This window comes from Culex pipiens, chromosome 2 (assembly GCF_016801865.2).
Source record: "Culex pipiens pallens isolate TS chromosome 2, TS_CPP_V2, whole genome shotgun sequence".
In the NCBI taxonomy this organism is placed as follows: domain Eukaryota; kingdom Metazoa; phylum Arthropoda; class Insecta; order Diptera; family Culicidae; genus Culex; species Culex pipiens.
In genome coordinates this window covers 26,190,656-26,209,043 of record NC_068938.1, presented here as the reverse complement: position 1 = coordinate 26,209,043, position 18,388 = coordinate 26,190,656, and the positions used below count along the sequence as shown (strand labels likewise).

Genomic DNA, 18,388 nt, shown 5'->3' with positions numbered 1-18,388 from the left:
GTGACAAAAAGTTAAATTAAAAATCATCATTTTTTTACCTTGTATCATTTTTTTCCAGTGTAGTCCATATCTACAACTTTGCCGAAGACACCAAATCGATTAAAAAATTCCTTCAAAAGATACAGATTTTTGAATTTTCATACATCATTTTTGTATGGCCAGCTGCCAAATTTGTATGGAAAATTACATGGACAAACTAGTGATGCAAAATGGCTTCTTTGGGCAAACCGAAGGCACCAAAAAAGGTTTCAGCCGGATAAAAAAACACAAAAATTAGAATTCAAAAAAATCGATCGATTTCGTAGAGAACTGCTCTGAGGTTTTTGGTAGAACTAATCTTTGAATTTAAACGTTAGGCTTAAGTAATTTTTTCTTGCCATTCTGATTGAAAAATTTATTTTAATGTGAAAATTCATGATTCCAACAATTATGATTATTTCAACTAATTGGCAGACCTTCCAAATAATGTCTGCCCTCACCTTTTTTGATCATCTGGAACAAGTTAAGAAAAAAAATCAATAACATACCGAAAATTGATTTTATTCGATAAAAAAGTATTTTTTTTTAAAGGTTTTGCTTATTTTTTCTCACATTTCCCTAACCCGAAGTTACATCGTTGCCAAAATTATCAAGTTACTCAAAATCTGAGCAGCTGATTGAATTGTAAAAGATTTTTTATGGGCGAACCAATTATGCAATATGGTCACAGCAAAGGGCCCCAATTAGATTATGCCTTATTAAAAAGCACGCATATGATATTAAAATTTAAGCAAAATAAATTAATTAATTTTTTAAAGAAGAAATGTTATGTTTTTTTAAATTTCTAACATTTCTGGAATTTTATTTGAAAATGTGTTTTCTAGGACAACCTTAAGAAGAAAAAATAGTCATCGCTACTTTCAAATGTGTCTTAAAAGACATTTTCTAAGCTTTCCAATGCTTCTTAGAGTGAAATGTTTCATCGAGAAATTTCTGAGATATTTTTATTTCTAGTTTTTTTTTTGTTTGACATCCTTCATCATATATTGGAAATTTTTAAATAACAGCCGCTTAACATTTTGAAATTAATATTTTAACTGAGTTTTGAATTTGTGGGTTTTATTCAGTAATTTAAATCATAAAACCGTAATCAAATGACAATTTTACTAGAATTAGTATATTATTACATATTTTTTGTGAACATATATCACGTGTCTGCTCTGATTTGGCTGATACAACCAAATTTTTACAAGTGTGAAATTTTTAAGGGTATTATAATTTTGCTTTTTTATGAATAAATCTGACAATTCCTTAAACAAACATGGACATAGGACCAGGAACATAGATACAAAACATGATCCGAAATCGAAAATGTGCTACAAATTACTGTTGCATTTTTCAAAAGTCGTATTTTCATATATATTTTTTTTAATTTTTACTGTTGAAAATGCATAACATTGCTGATTACTTGATTAATTTATTAAAAAAAACTAAAAAAAAACGTTTCGTACTCATGAAAAGTATTTCCCCTGAAACTCTACACAGTAATTTGTAGTTCAATTTCGAGTAAAAAGGATGCAAATTTATTCGATTGAGAAAGATTCCTGAAATTGAAACTTTTAATTAATAATCAATTTTCACTTCGATCCACTATTATTGGGTGCCTCATCAATCACATGTTCTAGATCCTAAAAAATATTGCAAAAAAAGTTATTGGCACAGTCATTAAATTTAATTAAAATCAATACACTTTTCGAATCTGCAATATCCCAGAAGTGCTATTTTTTTCATTTTGGACAAAAATTTTCGTTTTAAATTTTCGTGTATTTTTGTAACCTTGGAGGGTTATTTTTTAGAGCGGAACAATGTTCTACAAAGTTGTAGAGCAGACAATTACAATTACAATCATAAACATATGGGCTTTGCTTGTAACCATCACGAGTTATCGCGATTTTACAAAAAAAAATGCAAAGCCTTGAATACTAACAAAAAACACGAACTTTTAAATTGTTGACGGAAGTGTGAGTAAGTGTAAGTGGGCTTCCAATTTTACATTTGACCCCCTTTGACACCAAATTCCCAAACCATCACCATTTCAGGCTGCAAATTATTGAAAACACTTTTTATTTCGCATTTAAAAAAATGGAAGGGGTCGTACCGTCCTTCCGTTACAAGATATTAAAAAATGGACCTTGGGTTCGAGTTAAGAGTAGAGCGTCCAATTTCCCGTCCCGGGAAAAAATTTCCCGGGAATTCCCGGGATTTCCCGAAAAAAAATATTTCCCGTTTCCCGGGAAATTTGTAAATTTCCCGGGAATTCCCGAAATTCAAGCGGAAGTATACATTTTCCTAAATTTTTGGAACTATTTTTTGAAAATGCTCTGAAAAAATAATAAATGAACAAACTCAACATGATCTTGTTTAATTAAATGTATTGTTTGGTTTATATATAATTTATCAGATTATCAGAAATTATGATATCAGAATTATTTCCGATAATATTATTTTTTGAAGCAACTGGGAATAGATCTTGCTTAATGAGTATTAAATTATTACAATTAGGTAAGCTTTTAACAGATTGATGTTATTTCATCAAAACAATATTTACTCCTAACCTTCAAATTAAAATTGAGATTTTTTTACGTTTTTGTTTACCATGATCAAATGAGATGAAAATCGAATTTGTGCAAAAAGAATTAATTCAATTGGTGTAATACCTAGTACTAAAAAAATACAATTTGAAGTAAAATAATTATGGAGCACTGGTGAAACTACAGGTGTTAGAGGGTTACACGTGAATTAATAGAAGACTTTTTGTGGAATGATGTCAATTTATCGTATAATTTAAATCATGTGGCACAATAATACAAAAAAATATCATTCAAAAATTACTTTCTATTGTTAGTTTTCAAAAAATGCAAAAATATATTCAAACCTTGCATCAAATATTTGAAAACATTGGTTGTTTGGAGTAAAACCAACACTAAAAAGTTTTACCATTTGTTCAAGAGCTGAAACCAGTATTTGTCATGAAAAACATAATTTTTGCATGTTTTTTTTCCCATTTCAATAAACTGGTCGCAGAGGCAAATTTAAAATTTCTCATAAAAAAATACCAAAATACATTTTCTTGTAGTTGAATGATTTTTTACATGCAGTTAAGCTGTTAATTGATCTTCACACTTATTTAAACCATTTATGTTGATGTCCTATACAATTTTGTTGCATAATATTAATTAAAACCAAGATCATAACAATTTTCAATACATTTAAAATTTCCCGGGAATTCCCGGGATTTCCCGGGAAATTGGCTGAAAATTTCCCGTTTCCCGGGAAATTTGTAACCCCGGGAAATTGGACGCTCTAGTTAAGAGAGCTTAATTACTCCTTCGGACAAAGTATCACGCAAATCGACGAGGGGTCGGGTCATTTTTTCCCGATTTCGTGTGAGGATTATCCAGGGACATTTACCGTCTATCACTGAAACCCTCACTCCATGTGCAACAGCAATAACGACACTAAAGAGTCATATCATCTGCTAGATGAAACTTCTATCACATCGTCGTCTTGTCCTTGCCGCCAAAGTTCTCGAATCCACCACAGCTACTCTCTCAACTCTCTCGTTTCAACGCCAAGATGGATGACATCGATGATGATGACGGTGATGGCACTTGTGCGATGGTGATGAGCACTTTTGGTTATCGTTAGTGTCATTTCAGACTGGAGGTCGTAGTTTGGCAACGTGCCACACGGGCCGCTCATTTCCGTCCCCCGGGTTAATCAGGTTTGTTCGTGAACTTTCCAGACGGGAAGGGAGTGTGCACAAACAAAACCCTGTCCAAACATTATTCCAATCGACTAAAAGTCAATTGAAATTGATGCTCCTGGGGAGGGGGGGAGTCACGTACGGCAAGCCGCACTGAAGTAGTTTTCTGGGAAAACATCTCAAAGGTGCATTTCGTACAGAAATCATAGCCAGGAAAAGGAGCCTCTAACTGAGGAAGACAATGTTTTTATAACATCTTGGTGCACGACTGTTTTGGCAGTTCCTTCAATATCTTGAGGGTCCTCACCACAAACAGGTCATGTTTCCTTTATGATGAGGATGATGCTGGTGATGCTGGCTGCTGACGAGGCAAACTTATGGGGAGTTGGGTGAACAAATCGTTTACTTTCCACTATGTTGCAACTCTGATGATTGAAGTGGATTGGAAAACTGCTACTGTCTGTCTGAACGAATGTGTGCTGTGTGTGTCATCAATAGTGTGGAGGTTGCAAAAGGATTTGTTTTGCTTTGCTTTGATTCGATTGATGCAGCATAGAGCGGTGAGCTTTTCAAACAGGTGAACATTGTAGTACTGCCAGGTGGCGTGTTTGTGGAGCTCAATTGTACGCAACGACGCAGGTTAACAATGCAAGCAATGAACAATTATGTTGTCTATGCTCTGAGGGAGGTTGAAAAACGATAGCAAGGCTACGACGATGATTGAAAATTGATCGTTCATTTCTCAATTAAACAATTATCTACAATTTCATACAATTGTCATTATTGTATTATTGTAATTCATTCATACAAAATTTGCACCAATCCAAAATAAGTAATGGATGAGAAGACACGCTCCAAATCGGATTCCGTCTTACAATTCATCAAGTTTTATTATTCAACCACAAGTCTCCGCTCCCAGCCAGTGTTGCCATCGCCAAACATGGTCCAGCATTCCGAAAGAAGGAAACCTGTCACAAACAGCTTACAACTGAATTTTGTATTTCACCCCCTCCTCAACGACCAAAACGGGCCAGCTTCCACTGTGAGAGTAAATTCAATTGGACCAAATTGGGTGAAAACCAACCGAGTTCAGTTTTACTGCCGGATTCCGGCACAGCTGTTTCTTTTGCTTTCGGATTTTTTTCTTTAAGAAATTCTGACAAACTGCAAAAAGTCTCGAAATGACCGGTCGTCAGACGACGGTGGCCAGATTTGATTATCGGGAAACCGATTCGTGACGGTTTCTCTGTTTTTTTTTTTCCACCGGCAGTTCTTTAGACAATATTGAAGAACGTCCAGAATCTGGAGTAGAGATGTGTTGGAACATGGTCTGATGGCCCTTACTTTCAGAATTTTGGTATCGGAGGTCATTTCTGGAATTTTAAATTTTATTTTATTTCCATGATGGTTAAAAAATGTTTAGATATTCAAATTTGATTATTTCAGGCCTATTCTACTAACTTCATTTTAATCTTTTACCTTATTGCTGCTTTTCATAACATTCCAGTAACTTATTCAATAAATGAGTATTTTTTACAATTTTCATGACGTCGCAACAAACCAGGGGGATGCTAAAGGCCGCCATCTAGGGTGATTGAGATTGATAACGCGCGCAAATTGCGCACAGTGAAAACAAAAATATTTCTTTTATTAATAATTCAATTTTTGTTATAAGAATTACAGTTTACACAGTAGTTAAGTTAAACGATTCATGTGATAAAAGTACAACTTAAAATGAGGTCAACGGCCCGATGTGTGCCTAATAATCCTTACTTTAGTATTATAGTTTATTTTGCAAATAAATTGATAGAAATCACCTCACAAACATACACTAACTTAAACTTACATTGCGTAAAAATTTTACATAAAAAAATAATTACTTTATTTCCATTTCATGCCTGCAGGTTTTGTACTTTTTTTTACAGTGCGCAGTTGCTTTGTTTTGATTCCGTAACGACCAGCTGTTCTTTTGTGCTGGAGCCGAAGTTGACATTTCGTCGCACCCCTGCAACAAACTGTCCCAAATCATAATCTGGGACAGCAACAGACATTGGAATGTCACATGGAACAAATAAAATCATCAATCCAACAATTTTCAAAATAAATCAGAATTCTTCTTTCCAATTTTTTTTTTTTTCAAAATTAGTTTGAAAAGGGATTCATGATTAATTTTTAGTTAGACCTCTCATCTAAAACTAAAATTGGGTGTTGAAGGGGCTATTCTTAACTTTTAACATATTTTTTTGAAAGTTAATAGTTATTAAAGTTTATGAAGTGATAAAATTGATAATGTTTATAAAGTTTATAAAGTTAATTAAGTTAGGCCATATCTTTTTTGAAGTTTATGTTCCTCTACTCTGACCAAAGTCATAATGAGAAAAAAAGTATAAAAATTTATATTACAAGCCATACTTTCAACATTTCAATAAAAAAGTGTTATAAAATGTATGTTATACTATTCCAGTTGTTTTGTGAGTTTAAAAAAAGTAAAAGTACCGACGATTTTTTTTTATTTCGCCGAAATAAAACATTGTAATTCATTGGAATTTTACAAAAAATATAATAAAAAAAATGATCAAGCCCTAGCATGCTAAATATGATTTTAAATGCAGGAAAATGCAATTCAAAGTGTTTTCAGTTTTGACTTCTGTTTCCATTAAAATTTAGAAGTTTCTTGAAAGAATTTTTTTTTTGCTCCCTGAAAAATTAATTTAGTTAATTATGTTAAAAAAGTAAATAAAGTTAATAAAGTTAATAAAGTTAATAAAGTTAATAAAGTTAATAAAGTTAATAAAATTAATAAAGTTAATAAAGTTAATAAAGTTAATAAAGTTAATAAAGTTAATAAAGTTAATAAAGTTAATAAAGTTAATAAAGTTAATAAAGTTAATAAAGTTAATAAAGTTAATAAAGTTAATAAAGTTAATAAAGTTAATTAAGTTAATAAAGTTAATAAAGTTAATAAAGTTAATAAAGTTAATAAAGTTAATAAAGTTAATAAAGTTAATTAAGTTAATAAAGTTAATAAAGTTAATAAAGTTAATAAAGTTAATAAAGTTAGCAAAGTTTTTAAAGTTAATAAAGTTAATAAAGTTAATTAAGTTAATAATGTTAATAAAGTTAATAAAGTTAATAAAGTTAATAAAGTTCATAAAGTTAATAAAGTTAATAAAGTTAATAAAGTTAATAAAGTTAATAAAGTTAATAAAGTTAATAAAGTTAATAAAGTTAATAAAGTTAATAAAGTTAATAAAGTTATTAAAGTAAATAAAGTTAATAAAGTTAATAAAGTTAATAAAGTTAAAAAAGTTAGTAAAGATAATAAAGTTAATAAAGTTAATAAAGTTAATAAAGTTAATAAAGTTAATAAAGATAATAAAGTTAACAAAGTTAATAAAGTTAATAAAGTTAATAAAGTTAATAAAGTTAATAAAGTTAATAAAGTTAATAAAGTTAATAAAGTTCATAAAGTTAATAAAGTTAATAAAGTTAATAAAGTTAATAAAGTTAATAAAGTTCATAAAGTTAATAAATTTAATAAAGTTAATAAAGTTAATAAAGTTAATAAAGTTAATAAAGTTAATAAAGTTAATAAAGTTAATAAAGTTAATAAAGTTAATAAAGTTAATAAAGTTAATAAAGTTAATAAAGTTAATAAAGTTAATAAAGTTAATAAAGTTAATAAAGTTAATAAAGTTAATAAAGTTAATAAAGTTAATAAAGTTAATAAAGTTAATAAAGTTAATAAAGTTAATAAAGTTATTATAGTAAATAAAGTTAATAAAGTTAATAAAGTTCATAAAAATAATAAAGTTAATAAAGTTAGCAAAGTTTTTAAAGTTAATAAAGTTAATAAAGTTAATTAAGTTAATAATGTTAATAAAGTTCATAAAGTTAATAAAGTTATTAAGTTAATAAAGTTAATACAACATTTTTAAGTTTGTTGTTTAAAGCTTGTAAAATTTGTAAAATCGCTGCAATTTAACGTTAGTGAATTGTTGAATATCACGAGACGTGTCATTTTATGGGAAATTTAATGGTATTTTCGAATCTGCAAAAATCCAAAGAGGTATTTAGTTGATTTAGAGCAATTATTTCCATTTTATAATTACGGGTTTTTTGTAACATTGCAAGGTCATTTTTTAGAGTCTACCAATGTTCTACAAATTTGTAGAGTAGACAAAAACATAAAAGGTTTTCATGTATTCTTCACGAGTTACCAGAATTTCACGAAAAATTTTATTCAAAATGTTATGACCTTGACCATTTAAGACCAGTTTTTCAAAGTTTTAACACTTTAAACTCCATTGTATGCTTTTGATAGTATTATTTCTTGCAAGTTTAGCAAATTTTGCATAAAAAAGACCCTCATACTGTTTTGTTTCGAAATGCCACACCTTTCATTTGCGTTCAAGACAACTAAAATCGGATTTTTGGGACCGATTTGAAAAAGCTTTATTCGAATAAGGCTGGTTCAAATTTAATTATAAGTTTTTGTCACCCCTCGTCAAGATTGGGCCGAAAAATCGGAGGCAAAAAAAAAATTTAAAAATCTTAAAAATCACTAAAATTGTTGTTTCGTCAAATCTTACATTTTTTAAAAACTAATGATTGCAAAACAACTGAACTAGTATAAAACAAAAAAATATAATAAAATAAAGATTTGCGAAAAAATAGAGAATTGTTAAGATAAAAAATTACCATGAGTTTTTTACAGAGTATCACCTCGAAAAAAGAAAATCATTTTAGCCCACATAATTTGAATCACCATGAGGAGTACTGACAGAAGCATTATTGCGGTACTAGTTCACCTTAATCTTCACCCTCCCAATGGACAATCCTCCCCGGTCTCACCATCTTCCTGGAACCCCCACCCACCGGTATTTGCCAGCCCAGAGTACGGTCATTAATAATGCTCTTCATCATGGACTTGGGCAAGATAAACCCTCATCCCGGAACCCGGACGAAACATCATCCTCCGATGTGGCCAGTGTAAATCCCTGGCAAATCTCTAAGCAGCTCTGCTAACCCATTTCAAACTGTTGTTAAGGTGAAACTCTTGCTGTTTTATGCAAGACCTCGAACAACATTTCTATCTTGGAGGAGCTCTTCTAGTGTGTAATTAGACAACAGTTCACTAGTTGTACCTTGGCCAACCTCCCGTTGCAATGCCATCAGCATCTACTCGGAAGAAGTGATTAAAGTGATAATAATAAAATGATTTTAAATCGCTTCCCATCTGTCCTTGAGAACCGGACTGGTCCGGGACTCTCTTGGCCATTACGGTTCGGGTAGCAGCAACCTCCCCCCGGTTGAATGAATTTTACATGTCGGTCCCATTTGCTAAATCGCTATTCTCTGCGCAACGAAACACACACAGTACCAGGTTCCGACAGTCGTCATGTGACCCGGAAGTGGTCCGGGGTGGTGGTGACGACGATGACGATAATTGGCTGGGGCTGATTTTGGCCACCTGTGACGAGGGGGAAGCACTTTAAATCAATTTGAATCAGAGTTTTAAAGTGTAGCGCAGTTGGAAACTGAGAATTGGATAAGCACAAGGCAGCGTGGCCGAGCGGTCTAAGGCGCTGGTTTTAGGCACCAGTCAGAAATGGCGTGGGTTCGAATCCCACCGCTGTCAAGTTTTTTTTTTTTTGGGTAGTGGATTAATGATTTGGGAGTTTTTGAGTTTTGGCCAGCAGGTTTGTGCAAGCTACGTTAAGGTGAAGCCATCCATCAGTAATTTTCACAAAATTACGAAATTTTCCAACTATTAGATTTTGATCAGTTCGAAATGATCGCAAATTTCGCATAAATTAGTATATTTTGTTAATTCATTATTAATATTTCAAAAAAAAAAACTAACTTAATCCACCTACGTGGTTGGAGCCTTCCTCACTTATTCCCAACAATGGCTGGTGTGATGGAATTGTACAAACATTTCATCTATTTTTTAGATCCGGAATAAAAAAGTACATCAATATCCCTTAAGTGTACATATCTCGAGACAGGGTTGCCAGATTTCCAATGTTTTGAACTTGTTGGAAAGATCTTTTGATAACCTAACCAACGATGAGTCAGATGGTGGATCCGGACCAAGTTTACATACATAGAAAAAAAAATCGTGATAATATTACATCTGGGAAGGGGTACATCTTTTATGTCAGAAAAAAGGTGTAATTTTACCTCTGGAAATGTGTAATTCTACCACTTTTCTGGTGTAATGTCATTTTTTCAGTCTAAAATGAGGTTAAATTACATCATAAAAGAGGTAATATTCAACCTTCCAAAATTACAGCTTCCAAATTAACATTATTTTTTTCTGTGTACATTTAAGTGAGTAAAAAAAGTACATCAATATCAATTAAGTGGGCATATCTCGAGACAGGGTTGCCAGATCTTCAATGTTTTGGACTCGTTGGAAAGGTCTTTTGATAACCTAACCAACGAGGAGTCGGATGGTCGATCCGGACGCAGTTTACATACATTTAAGTGAGATCCGGCTTCCAAAAAGTACATCAATATCACTTAAGTGGGCATATCTCGAGACAGGGTTGCCAGATCTTCAATGTTTTAGGCTCGTTGGAAAGGTCTTTTGATGACCTAACCAACGATGGGTCGGATGATGAACCCGAAAATAGTTTACATACATTTAAGTGAGATCCGGATATATGTGAAAACACATTTTTATACATAACTTTTGAACTACTTATCGAAACTTCAATCTGTATAAAACTCGATCTATGGGACCCTAAACCAAGTCGAATGCAACAGGTTCGGGTCAAATCGGTTCAGCCAGTGCCGAGAAACATGAGCTAGTTTGTTGGTCACATACATACATACACACACACATACACACACACACACACACATTCACAACACACACATACACACACACATACACACAGACATTTGTTCAGTTTTCGATTCTGAGTTGATATGTATACATGAAGGTGGGTCTACGACGTTTTTATACAAAGTTCATTTTTAGAGCAGGATTATATCCTTACCTTAGTGAGGAAGGCAAAATGATTTGTTTATTAAATATTTTTTAATCATAATATAAATGATATTCATGATTTATTCTTAATTTCCACAGCCGCCAGTAAAAAAAATACATTATTTTCTCTGAGACTTTGATTATAGGACATTACGTTTTTGAGATACAGCCTCAATAATAAATCTAATCGAAGAAAATCATAGTGTCACTTGATTAGACAGTAATTTTCTACTGACGATATCTCGAAAAATATTGTTTCGATTTCCAATGATAATAACGGAAAGTTTTGTGAAGTTTACTGATTTTTTTAAATAAAAATATTTTCATATTTTCAAATTTGGTCTTAAATAGCAAATGAGGAAAATTGTGTACTTGTATACCTTTTCAAAGTTTATGTTTGATTTCTATTTTTTTAAACATAAAAATTAATGAAGATAAGAAAATTTTACAAAATTTTCAAAACAATAGTGTACGAGAAATCGTCAAATATAAATTACAGGCTTATTGGGTGAAACTTAAAAATCTCATTTTCATCGATTCCAATTCTTTGTGAAGCTGTATCTAAAAAACTGACTGCCCAAAGTATCGTTAAGATAAAATCTTCTCTGGTAAACTAAAGAGATCGAAAATACATGCCAAAAGATGGTTATAACTTGTGAACGGTACATTTTATCATACAAATGATTTTTAACATTTTCAATCTAAAAAACATTTTTTTACCAAAAATCATAGCTCCGAAAAAAATCCTTCACCATCATGCAATATAGCTCAAAAAATATTTTTTTTTTCCTTTTAAACAAATCAATGAATTATAAAATTTTTAATTACTTATTGTAAGAATTGAACCTCAAGTTATAAAAAATAAAAGAAAATGGTTTTTTTTTGTACCTATATTTTCATTCGAAAAGTCCTAACCATAATCTACAACTCTGTCGAAGGCATGAAATCGATCGGAAAATTCCTACTCAAAACACAGAATTTCATACAATTACATAGGTACCCATTTTGTTTAACCAGCCCCCATTTGAAGATGTATGCAAAAACGAAAGATACAAAAATGACTTCTTTTTTGTCTCTTTCCAAAACTAAATAATTGTTTCAAATGATAATTTAAAGCATATACTTTTTTGACATATACTTTTAATTTTCTATTATACACAGAAAAAAAAGTTTAATTTTGGAATGTTGAAAATTTGGTAGGTTGAATATTACCTCTTTTTTGGGAATTATTACATAAAAAATGTGTAAAAATGTGAACCTGATGAATATTTATCAAAACCTGATGAAAATTCATCATTTCCTGAGGTAAAATTCATATTTTTTTGCACAGAATCTGTCACCTTGTCCTGATGAACATTACCTTCATTTTTTTCTGTGTACTAAATTTTCAAAAATAAACGTGTTTTTTAAAAGCGAAATTGTATAATAAAATTAAGGCTAGGATAAATTTAAAAAAAAAACAAAGTTTACCTTATCAGTTCAAGTTTTATTATACAACAAAAAATGTGTAAATTTGGATGGTTTAATTTTGGAAGGTTGAATTACCTCTTCAATGATGTAATTTTACTTACACAGAAAAAAATGAATTTTGAAATGTTTAAAATTTGGTAGAATGAATATTACTTGTTTTTTTTTTAATAAAATATTACATTAAAAATGTGTAAAAATGTGAACCTGATGAATATTCATCAAAAACTGATGAAAATTCATCATTTTCTTGGGTGAAATTAATCATTTTTTTACAGAAAATCTGTCACCATTTCGTAATGAATATTACCATCTTTTATTTCTGTGTACACAGCTAAAAAAGTAGTAATCCAGCTGCGTGTAAAAGGCCTGGGTGTAAAATAAATATTGCATTATTTAATACAATTTTATGTGATTTTACATCCTGAAATATGTAGCCCATCAGTATGGGAAACCGACTTGAGCGAAATAACAAGCTCATATATGCGTTTATCTTTACTTTTTATCATCGGTCCGATGGCCGAGTGGACTAAGGCGCCAGTCCTTACTGTTGGTGCTGGGTTTGAATCCTGTCGGCTGCATTTTTTTTGTGTTTGCAAAAATTGTACATGCAGTGTGTAATATTAAGTGTTTATTATGACGAAGGTGATGTGCATGCTTTTGCATGCGATTTTACCATCGATTTTTTTGCTGTGTATATTTAGACTGAAAAAGTGTCATTAGACTAGAAAAGGGGTAAAAATATACATTTTTCAGACCTTATTGACAAAACCCAAAGTTTTTAAAGGTAGCTGAGAAGGCTAGCTATTGTTTTAAATTTAAAATTTTGTGAAACAGTTATCTGTTGTCTGGAATTTGCAAATAGTTCAAATTTTCAGAATAATTAAGGCCCTTTTCTCGTGTTGGTCGAGATGAAAGTTTAAAATCAAAATATCAAAATTATTCAAAACTGGCTAGGACGTTAAATGGCCTAAATAATTAGATATTCAGTTTTATTGAGCATAAGGGACTCCTTGGCCTTGACATTTTAAATTTTCAAAAAAAAGTTTTTTTTATCAGAGTGCGTATCAATCGGTTTCGGCTCGTCAACTTTGTTATAGCAAAAACTATAATATATTAATTATAGTAATTATAGTAATTGGTAAAGTTGTTGTTGTAAAACAGTTAAAAAATTAAAAAAAAACATTCTTGATTTTGAATTGTGCATTTGTCTTCTGCCCTAAATTGTATTTATTAATTTATGTTTTTTATATATATTTTTTCTCTCTATAGTTCAGAAAATTGCTTTGGATTCCATTGTTATGAATTGATTCTATCTTTACCTGAAAATAAGCTTAATAATAATCCATGTTCTCCTCATAAATCATTATATACAAATGTTTTTTCAAGTATCCAGCAATTAATTAATGCAAAATAAAACCTGAAACTCTTATAAAAAATATACCGTAAAAACCTTCCTTTTTCTCTCCTAGTTGATGATCCTTTTTAATTGGATAAAGTTTCCGGTTCCGGTACCCCCTAAACCCCCGCCCATCTTAAGGCGCACTCCGGTTGGTTGGGCTAATTTCCTGACCCGCGACTTGCTGTCCGAAACCGGAACTTTGCGAGGCCAGTGGTGGAGGCGCCGGAAGAAGTGCGTACTTGTCGGAGAGTTTAAATTTCGCTTCAAGTTTATTAATCGAGTCAACTTTGGGTTTCTGGCGTGGAATTTTGCTGAAGAAGTTTTGAGAAACGTTTTTTGTTTTTGCTCTCACGTTGTTTGTGGGATGCAATTTTGGCGATAAGTGTTTGAGGTGGTACGGGAAAACATGGTCGCTAATTGAAATCCAATTAAATTTTACAGCTTCTTGCGCATCTTTTAGAAACGAAACTTTCATCATTGCAGTTTAATTGCCTTGGGGAGAGAAGTTAATCACAAAGAAATTCTAAAAAAGTGTATAGAAAGTGTTTCCGGTTAATTTATTTTTGTTTATTTTAATTTGGAATGCAATTATTGACGTTTTCTCGCTCTAATTCAATTCTAGTCGGAAAGTATCTTCTTGATGCATTGTTCAATAAATTTCGATTAAAATACTTTAACCGGCACCAACAGTTGTTTAACAACACAACATCAATTTCAAGTGACCTTAAAGTTGGCCCCATAAATTCCCGAGCCAAGAACATGAGCTTGCTCGTTTTCCTGTTTTCCCCCTCCTCCGAGATTTTGATGTAGGTAAGCGCCTTCATTGAAATTAATTAAATCAAAAATGGCTGTCGTCATTTACCCCATTCTGTAAAAGTCCCAGATTTTCTCAGTCTCTCCCCGGCCCTCTCTCTTACTTTAGATTATTATTTAATATTTTATGGGGTGGAAAATGGGGGCCCGAGTTCGTTCCACCCAACGGTCCTGCGCCAGACTATAGTGCCGTTTGTGTAAGTTAGTGCTGAACATTACGGCCAGGTAGGTTCCAAAATTGTTATTAATGGCCGAATTACATTAGCCGTTAAGCGCAGCACATTAAAGCGAACGGATTTCGATGAAATGGTCGATTGAGGAAGGTGCGGTTTGATTTTAAGTTATTTTTGCAGGCAATTTTCGGCTCTGGCTAGTGTTGTACGACAATTTGGACATTTTCAGTCAAAAGTGAAATTAAGGAAACTTCACCAGTATGTTTTGTAAATGTCTAACTATTTACGGTCTATTTGTTTTGAAAGAAAGCAAGCAGATCATCAATCTCCATGCCATTTGGCTAAATTTGAAGTCCCGAGTTATAATAAAAAATGTTTACAGTAGTCGGGCGTGTACGTGTGTCAAACGTGTTTTGACCTGAAATCCATTTGGCCAGTTTTCACACTTGCAACAATTTTCAGGGTGTGCCGAGATAGCACGACAAGATTGAAACTTCTTTCTCATGAAAAGTGACAACAATACACGGAGTTTTTTTTTTGTTTTTATTGAATATCTCAGGATTGAAATCGATTTTTGGGAATTCTTTATTTGATATATTGTTTGTTTACATTTTAATTTAGAGCCATTTTGCTAATAATTGCAGCTGCTAGTTCGGGATTTGCAATACAAAACTTTGTCCAATCAGTCGTATTCATCGACTTGATATTTGCGCAGATAAACAGAATCGCCTTGTCCTTCAACTTTTGAGCTCGATACAAATCGGCCAATGCGAGAGTCTGCAGAACCGTCTCTTTCGTAATGGTACCGATTAGTTGATCCTCGCACATACTCTTAAGATGATCTAAAGCGTACTTGTCGGCTGCGGCCAGCAGATCGCGAGCCATCTTTGCCAATCCCTCCACCTTGTCAGTGTAGATGAATTTCAGCACCTGTTCGAACACTTCCGGCTCGATATCCACGATGGTGATCTGGTTCAGCGTAGATTCCTGCATTCCGCTCTGGAACATGGCCGCGAAAACGGCACTGCGAACCGAAAGAATCGCTCGCTGGGCGTGGAACGTTTGCTGGCCAACCAGAATGGTAACATCGGCGAGCTGCTCGTTCGAGAGCAGGCTTGTTAAATCTTTTTGCAGTTGAGATTCGACCGGTTTCGCGGGGACAGGATTCACGGGAAAAGGATTCGCGAGGACAATACCCGGAGTTACAGGAGGTACTTTCAACACAAATCTTAAACGTACCAAGTAACTATTATATTCTTTAAAATAACTACTATAATCTTCCCTGGGAACTTCGATAAGTCCTAGCGATGCACCCGATCTAGTCGTTCCTTGGATTGTTTTTATGCTTCTATTACAACCCTCATTGGGAACCAACTCCATTGCAGCATTCATCGTAGTGCTGCAGGAGTCAATTTCAGTCGTTATCGTAACGGAGAGTTTGTTCACATTTACGACGTAATGCCAGGAGACCTTGGAGTCGCTGTTATGCGTAGCACATCCGTTAAAAATTTGGGATTTCCAAACTAAAAGGCCACCATTTGTATTGAATTTAAGATTTTTTTCTAATACGGTTCATACAGATGCATTGCTTTCTTGCATAATACCATTTTGATTCATCTTGGGTGAACAAATGGTATTGCAAGACGCGATCATGTTAGTAAATTAAATAAAAATTGTGAAGAATAGCAGGTTGAGAACTAACTATTTTCACCAAATAATTCCCCTTATATATCAGTCTATAGTATAAATTCTATGCTAGTATGTAAATTTACAATGCCGGGGTAGATTTAAAAAAACTATAAACAACAAACGAATAATCGGATAATGATTCACGTTTTAACACATTAGCACTTGCAGTATCAAGGGTTTGCATACGATTTCCAACGTCTAAGAGAACAAACTCGCGACAAACAATTTAAGGCTAGGCATTTTGACTGGTTGTCATGCTCGTGCTATCTTGACGCCCATACTTTTTGGGCTAAATTTTGTAAAGATCCATAAAATTTGATCTCAATTCTGTGATATTCAACCAAAACCGTGAAAACCCCGTGCAATGTTGTGGCTTTTCTTAAGAAAGTAGTTGCGATCTGATCGTGCTATCTTGACACAGCCCCTGCATGTGCGACAACTGGCCAAAGGTAATTTAGTCAGAGAACGTTATGCCACATGAGCAACTCTCTACGAAATCGGCCGATTTCGACCATTTTTATTTTTTGTATTTTTTGATTTGACTCAAACTTTGCGGGGGCCTTCCCTATGACCAAATAAGCTTTTTTGCGTCATTGGTTCACCCATATAAGTCTCCATACAATTTTAGCTGCTGTCCATACAAAAACGGTATGTACATATTCAAACAGCTGTAACTTTTGACTGAATTTTATGATCAATTTGGTGTCTTCGGCAAAGTTGTAGGCATTGTTGAGGACTTTTGAGAAAAAATAGGTACACGGAAAAAAATTGCAGATTTTTTAATCAACTTTTCTTTTCACTAAAACTGAATTTCTCAAAATACGTATTTTTTGATTTTCGAGATTTTTTGATATGTTTTAGGGGACAAAAATCCGCAACTTTTGAGCCATAGAGAAACATGGTCAAAAAATCTGCCGCCGAGTTACAAATTTTCGAAAAAAAATATTGATTTTTTGAAAAAATCGAAATTTCATGCAAAAACAAGTTTGACATTATTTTTTAATGCAAAATTGAATTTGCAATCGAAAAGTACTTTACAGCTTTTTTGATAAAGGGCTCCGTTTTCAAGATATAGCCACCGAAAGTTTGATTTTAGCGAAATATTTGCAGTTTTTCGATTTTAAAAAATAGTGACCATGAGTGATCATTTCTAAAAATATTTTTTTTGGGAAAGTTCAGAAAATTTTCTATAAAATTGTCTAAGAGACATTGAAGATTGGACCTCGGGTTGCTGAGATACAGCCGCTTTAAGGAAAAGAAACACGAAAATTGAAGTTTACTAAGTCTCACCCAAACAACTCACCATTTTCTAATGTCGATATCTCAGCAACTAATGATCCGATTTTCAATGTTAAAAGATGAAACATTCGTGAAATTTTCTGATCTTTTCGAAAAAAATATTTTGAAAAAAAATAACTCAAGGTCAGCATTTTAAATGGGCGCAATATTCAATGTTTGGCCCTTTTAAAATGTATCTTGGGGTGTTTGATTTTCGTCAAAATAATATTTTTGGGGTTTTTTTTTGCTTTTAAAAAAACGGACATTTTTGGAAAATTTCGCAAAAAAATGCCTTTAAATTGAAAACGGTTCGCTTTATGGTATTTCTCCAGTATTCCACCCGAAATCGTAAAAAGTTGCCCCGACCCCTCTTTCATTTGCGTAAAACTTTGTCCTAGGGGGTAACTTTTGTCCCTGATAACGAATTCGAGGTACGTTTTTAGATATCTCGTGACGGTGGGGTGGTACGAACCCTTTCATTTTTTAACATGCAAAAAAAGAGATGTTTTGGAAATTTGGTGTCAAAGGGACTTTTATGTAAAATTGGACAACCGATTTGCTAATTTTTTTGGAACATGTCATTTAATGTACTTTTTGAACCTACATTAACCCAGAAGGCTCATTTTTTCATTTAAATCAAAAATAATCATTTTGAAATGTCGTGTTTTTGTAATTATGCAGGGTTATTTTCTAGAGTGTAAAAATGTTCTACAAAGTTGTTTTACTAATTACCCTGCAAAGTTACAAAAAACACTAAATTTTAAAATTTAAAAATTTTGTTTTAAATGAAAAAAAATACCCTTCTGGGTTAATGTAGATTC

The 18,388-nt window shown here is 32.5% G+C and overlaps 1 protein-coding gene and 1 non-coding gene across 2 annotated transcripts in view; one reads left to right on the top strand and one right to left on the bottom strand.

Annotated features, from left to right (window-relative positions):
- Window positions 1-18,388, bottom strand: part of LOC120420966 (neuronal acetylcholine receptor subunit alpha-7-like) — a 209,487-nt gene that overhangs the window by 46,554 nt on the left and 144,545 nt on the right. The gene's annotated exons all lie outside the window — the stretch shown is intronic.
- Trnal-uag (transfer RNA leucine (anticodon UAG)) lies at window positions 9,307-9,386 on the top strand. The gene has a single exon. It is a non-coding gene; the product is annotated as a tRNA-Leu (tRNA).